This window comes from Tyto alba, unplaced genomic scaffold, assembly GCF_018691265.1.
Source record: "Tyto alba isolate M040663 unplaced genomic scaffold, T.alba_DEE_v4.0 Super-Scaffold_13, whole genome shotgun sequence".
Lineage (NCBI taxonomy): Eukaryota > Metazoa > Chordata > Aves > Strigiformes > Tytonidae > Tyto > Tyto alba.
The window spans coordinates 37,166,508-37,173,035 of record NW_024881275.1 but is presented as its reverse complement, the minus strand read 5'-3'; positions in this window follow the sequence as shown (position 1 = coordinate 37,173,035).

Sequence of the window (6,528 nt, the reverse complement as noted above, 5' to 3'; positions counted from 1 at the left end):
ATATCCTTCTATGATAAGGTCACTCGCCTCATGGATGAAGGGAAGGTGGTGGATGTAGCTTTTCTGGATTTCAGTAAGGCTTTTGGTACTGTCTCTCACTGCATCTTCCTGGAGAAGTTGCCCAGCTATGAGATGAGCAGGTACACAGTGTGCTGGGCGAAGACCTGGATGACTGGCAGGGCTCCAGGAGTTGTAGTGAATGGGGCTACATCTGGCTGGTGACTGATCACCAGTGGTGTTCCTCAGGGCTCTCTTCTAAGGCCAGTTCTGTTCAATATTTTTGTCAATAATCTGGATGCGGGAGTTGAATGCGGCCTTAGTAAATTTTCTGACAGTACTAAACTGGGAGGTGCTGTTGACTGTCTTGAGGGACAAGAGGCTTTGCAGAGGGATCTAGATAGTTTGGTGCATTGGGCAGTCATCAATGGCATGAAATTTAACAAGAACAAATGACAGATTCTGCCCCTGGGATGGAGTAATGCTGGGCATGAGTACACACTGGGAGAGGAGTGGCTGGCGATCAGCCCTGCAGAAAGGGACGTGGGGGTGCTGGCCGACATGGGGCTCAGTGTGAGCCAGCGGTGTGCCCTGGCAGCCCAGAGGGCAAACCGCACCCTGGGGTGCATCCAACACGGCGTAACCAGCCGGTCAGGAGAGGTGATTATCCCGCTGTGTTCAGCGCTGGTGCGGCCTCGGCTTGAGCACTGTGTGCACTTCTGGGCCCTGCAATTTAAGAAGCATGCATGCAGAGGAGGGGAACAAAGCTGGTGGAAGGGCTGGAAGGAATGTCCTGTGAGGGGTGGCTGAGCACTCTGGGTTTGTCTAGTCTGGAGAGAAGGAGGCTGAGGGGCGACCTCATTGCTCTCTGCAGCTTCCTGGGGAGGGGAAGTGGAGAGGGAGGTGCTGAGCTCTTCTCCCCGGGATCCAGGGACAGGACGTGTGGGGGTGGTTCAAAGCTGCAGCAGGGGAGGTTTAGACTGGACATTAGGAAGCATTTATTTACCAACAGGGTGGTCAAACACTGGAACAAGCTTCCTGGAGAGGTGGTTGATGCCCCATGGCTGTCAGTGCCTTAAAAAGAGGCAGCTGGACAATGCCCCTCATGATATGCTTTAACTTTTAGTCAGCCCTTAAGTGGTCAGGCAGTTGGACTAGATGGTCATTGTAGGTCCCTTCCAACTGAACTATTCTATTCTATTCAATCAGATGTACTTCTGTTTGTTAAAATCAGGAATTTTAATGCATATTCTAATTTTGCAGGTTTATTTTACTTCTGCATTTCAGAAAGTTTTTTTGTAAAGCTGCATTAAGATAGCAGAGACTTTATTAATAAAAGGAGGTATATGTTGGTGGGTTTTGGCCAAATGTTAGGAAGAGTGCCTGTAATCATTGCTACATAGAATGGAGAAGAATCACAAAATGTATCCTACTGTCTTCAGAAATTCCTGTCTGCTACATTCAAGCTGGTGACATGAATAGGCAACACCACATAGACTTATAATGCAGTACCCAGGGGTCCCAACTTTCTACACATGCCTTCTATACTTGTTGCTGTAATTCTTAAAAAGAACAACTAAGGATTTCACTGAGATCTCTAAACCGAAATAGTGAAAATTGTGATACATGAAATGATACGTATCTTTCCTGCAGTAGAATCATATTTGATCCAGATCTGCAAACAGTAATACAAAAATCATCTTATTCACATGGGTTCCCAGGTCTTGCCACTGAATCCAGTGAAGCTGCTGATACACTTACATTCTTTCATGTCAGAATTGGAAATGGAGAATTAGCTCACTTAGAGATCAGCATTGCTAAACCCCAGCATTTAAAAGGCTTGTCCAACACCTAAAATGGTGAAGTTTTAATATACTGTAAGTATTCTATATTTCTGCTTTGGGTTTTTTTTGAACCTTTGAAATTCACATATTCAATGCTTTTTCTGTGCCCCCCTCCAAAACAACAACAACAAAAAAAAAAAAAAAAAAAAAAAAGAAAAAAACAAAACTAAAACCCAACAAACATTTCTTTTACATATATTTAAGAGGATAAGCTCCAATTCATACATAATGGCATGATTCTAGAATTTGGTGCTTTAAGGAAAACAGAAGGAAGCATGGATCTTGATAGAATTATGTCAGTGTCAACATTATCACTTCTCTCTTGAGATAAGATTTTAAATGAGTCTTTTGATTCTGCTGAAAATGAAATCCTGTCTTTGAATAAAAATAATATCTGAGCCATAATCATAAAAGACAGAAGAAAAAATGTTGAGGTGTGGGAGCACTGCAATGTCGCAGCAGCAGTGTTCACCTGGGAGGTAGCCCCTGTGTGGAACATTTCTCCAGAACTCCCTGAGACAAAATAGCTGCAATTACATCTGCAGGGAATAAAGCTTAATAAATATCGCCTCTGGCCCCCATAAGAAATTTTGCCTACTAGTTTTAATGGCCTGTAAGCCCAGGTTTTAACTTCCACTTTGTGCATGTAGAAGTGTATATTTCAAGTTAAGTTCGCTGTTTTTTTAAGGGAGTGAGGGAGACATTTCTTTTTGGTGTTCTTAATCATCGTTAGAAATATAAGCAGTGGATAAAGTTTTTTAAAAAAACAATTCTGTGGTTCAGGAGCAAAGGTATCCCTGATTCTTAGAATATGAAATCAGTTCAGCCTTTTAAAAATGTTTTCTAATTATTTTAGATTGTGTCTCATCATCAAATAATGATATTCTGTTCTTTGAAACAGGAAACCATTTATTTTTATGACTAGAAAGTTTTTAAAAACTCCTCTTGTACTATATACCCATCACATGTCATAACCTGTTTAATGAAGTGGCTTCTATATTTCTCTATGGCCTCTTGTATTTTATGCCTTAATAATAAGTAATTCGTTAAATAAAATTACTACTGAATATTAGCACCCAACGTAGAAAACATCTGGAAGTGAAAATGAGACATCTGTGCTGGACATTTCAGCATTGCTGGTTTGAAAAGCAAGGAGTAGGAACGGTTTGTTCATCACTCCATAAAGACTATGTTTTCAAGTGATTAAACTATATTCTTCTAAGTGTGATATTTGTGCAGCTGTTCAGCAAATAAGCATGGTATGTAATATAATATATGATACATATTACATGTGGGCCAAAAGCTGGAGTCCCTGGGGGAAATACACATTCAATAGGAGGCCTGAATGTGGAGTGCAGAGTTTGTGCTTGCCACTGGTGTAAGTGCTCATTTCTCCACTGAAGCAGATTTTCAAGCAACACATTCTCAGATACAGCATGAAATACAGCGCATGTCCCTTTCGCTTGTTTCTCCACTCCAAACACAGGCAGCTCTTTACACGTTTGATTTACATGTGTGAGTAGCCCCAGCTGTGTGAAGCAACTCCTACAGAGCAGTGACTGCTCCTGCTCTGCTCGAGACAGTGGGAGTCACTTAGGGGATTCAGTGGCAGCAAACCTGAGGACTTCCTCCCCTGCAGCTTGTCAGGATGCCGCATAATACAGCTACAAATTCTCTCACTTTCTCTCTGATTCTTGCATGAGTTACCTAACTCAGGTTAAGGAACACACTTTCACCCTCCACACGATGACAAAAGATCTGTATGTTTGCCACTGGAGACAAATACCAGCTTGGCTGATGTGCAGGGACCCCCGTAACCCAGAAGTAGCATTGGCACAGGCAGAGGTTAGTGAGCAACAGAGACTTGGTTTCCAAGGTTTACAAGTCTTGTAATCTATGACAAGTGGCATTTCCGTATTTCTTGTCTCACGTTTGTTGTGCATGCTGCGTGAGTCTCGTGGGCTGTTACTGAAGTTGAGCAATTGGCTCAGCATAGGTTTTTTTTCTCTTGAACAGGAGGATCTTGTTACTTGCTGCTCTTGCATGGTCACTGTTAAAGTAGCCATTTTTTGACCTTTTGGCTCACTATTTGCACAATATTGGGGATCTTGCTGACTTGCAGTCTTCAGGTTGCCCTGCAGAGGGAGGTTTCTCCTCCTTTGGCCACCTGGAGAAGTTGGCTGGGTGGATCGGCCATCAGTGCATAAGCCTCGAGGAGAAGTGATTGTGCCTTCCCCTTTGTTTTGTAGGCCACATGTCTCTTCTGAGTGCTGAGCAAACAGCTCAGTTGTGTCATCCGCTCTTGCTACTAAAAGTGGGCCTTGTTGATGGGGAAAAAGAAACAGTGGTGGAAAATGGCAGACTTTTTCCCAGAACTGCTTGCCCAGGGAAAAGGCGGAGGAGCAGACCAGCAGGTCGGGCTTTCTGCTTCCCCCCAGCACCCGTTGCATGGGATTTTCTGTTTTGTGACAAAACATTGCTAATAACAACAAAAACACATGCACACTGGAGCAGTGTCTCTCTGTGGACTTTGTGGAAGAAAGCAGTGTTGCCGTGGCTTTATGGAGCGGGAAGGAGAGGTGCAGTGAAGCGAAATGCCTGCCCCAAGCCACCGAGGGGAAGAAGACAAACACTGACCACCTCTCCTCAGCCCTCGCTGCATGTCTGGCCAGCCAGGGAGCTCCAGGGCTGGGAACGTCGACTATCATCAAATTAATTAACAAAAAATAATGGCTAAGCACCTAGAGCCAAACCCTGCTGTGCTTATGTGCTCATACCCTGACTCCAGCTTGGAGTCTGAGGAAAAACTTCCCTCTGGACCTAAAATGGAGGGTTATGCCTCCTTTCCCTGGGGTCACAGAATCACAGCATGGTTTGGGTTGGAAGTGACCTCCAAAGATCATCTAGTCCAACCCCCCCCCACCATGGTCTTCCTTCAAGAGCCCTGTCCAATGTGACCTTGAACACTTCCAGGGGGGAGGCATCCACAACTTCTCTGGGCAACCTGTTCCAGAGTCTCACCACCCTCACAAGGAAAGAAATTCCTCCTTACATCTGATCTAAATCTTTCCTCTTTCAATTTAAAACCTTTGCCCCTTGTCCTGTCACTACAGGCCCTGGTAAAAAGCATCTCTGTATTTTCTTATAACCCTCCTTTATATATTGAAAGGTTGAGGTAAGGTCTCCCAGGAGCCTTCTCTTCTCCAGGCTAAACAGCCCCAACTATCCAAGCCTTTTTTCATAGGAGAGGCGTTCCAGCCCTCTGACCATTTTTGTGGCCTCCTCTGGACCCGCTTTAACAGGTCCAGGTCCTTATGTTGGGGGCTGCAGAGCCGGATACAGCACTCCAGGTGGGGTCCCACGAGAGGGGGGTAGAGGGGTAGAATCACCTCCCTTGACTGGCCACATTTCTTTTTTTGCAGCCCTGGATATGGTTAGCTTTCCAGGCTGGAAGTGCATGTTGCCAGCTCAAATGTAATTATTTCACCTACTAGTATCCACAAGTCCTTCTCCGCAGGACTCTCTCAATCCATTCATTCCCCAGTCTGTATTGATGTTGGAAATTGCCCCAAACCAGGTGCAGGACCTTGCAATTAGCCTTGTTAACTTCATGAGGGTCACACTGGCACGCCTCTCCAGCCTGTCAAGGTCCTGAATGGCATCCCTTCCCTCAAGCGTATCAGCTGCAGCACTCAGCTCGGTGTCATCCACAAACTTGCTAAGGGTGCACTCAATCCCACTGTCTATGTCATTGGTGAAGATATTGAAAAGTACTGGTCCCAAGTGACAGGACACCTCAGCATTTCAGTTGGAAGAAGAGCTCCATCTAGTGAGGCCTGTGCTTCTTGGGTCTGCTACAGCAACTGTCTACCCACTGTATGCCAATTTTGGCCCCAACCAGGTCCACATGGTAGAGAAAAACCCCAAAACCTGTCTGCAGACCCTGTTGCCATGGGGGCAGACAGCAGGGAAGGCCACCATTGGTTCCAGTTCCCCCCAACACTGGCACCTTCCTGGCACAAGACCTTTGGCCACGGCCACCTTCCTCACGGGCTGGATGCCAGGGAGGTTAAGGAGTCACCATTTTGTCTGGGGACCTGAGACAATCACCCAGCTGAGGGTGGTGCAAAAGCATTAAGTGAAGGGCATGAGACGGTAAGTGCTTCAGGAGTGTGTTTACCCACAGCTGTTCCCAAAAAAAGGCTTATTTGGGGATTTTACTACTGGGAACTAAACCTTCCCTGGTTTTCTGAGCAAAGAGTGAGCAGAAAGGAGCTATAAAGAAAAGCGCTGGACCTATGCAAAGAAGCAAACGGAGTCTGAAAGTACAGTGTAGCACACAAAGAGAAACATTTTAAGAATCTAATTTTCTTTCTTTCATATGGTTGAGCTGATTATATTTCCCTGCTTTGCCCCTGTGTGTGCATGTGCATGGTCACCCGGGTGTGATGCTGAAGTGTTAGCAGTTTGGGTTCCCTTGAAGTTTGGGTTCAATAAAGGCCCCAGTTAGCAGAAAATCAGATCTTTTTGAACATCAGGCTCCTTTTAGGTATCTCAGTGCAAGTGTTCACTAAGGGTTTGGAATGTGTAGACGACTATAGAGTTGTGAGTTGGTTTGGGGGATTTTTTGTTTGCTTGTTTGTTTGTTTGTTTCTTATTTTGACTCTTTATTTTTCTTTTCTGCCCC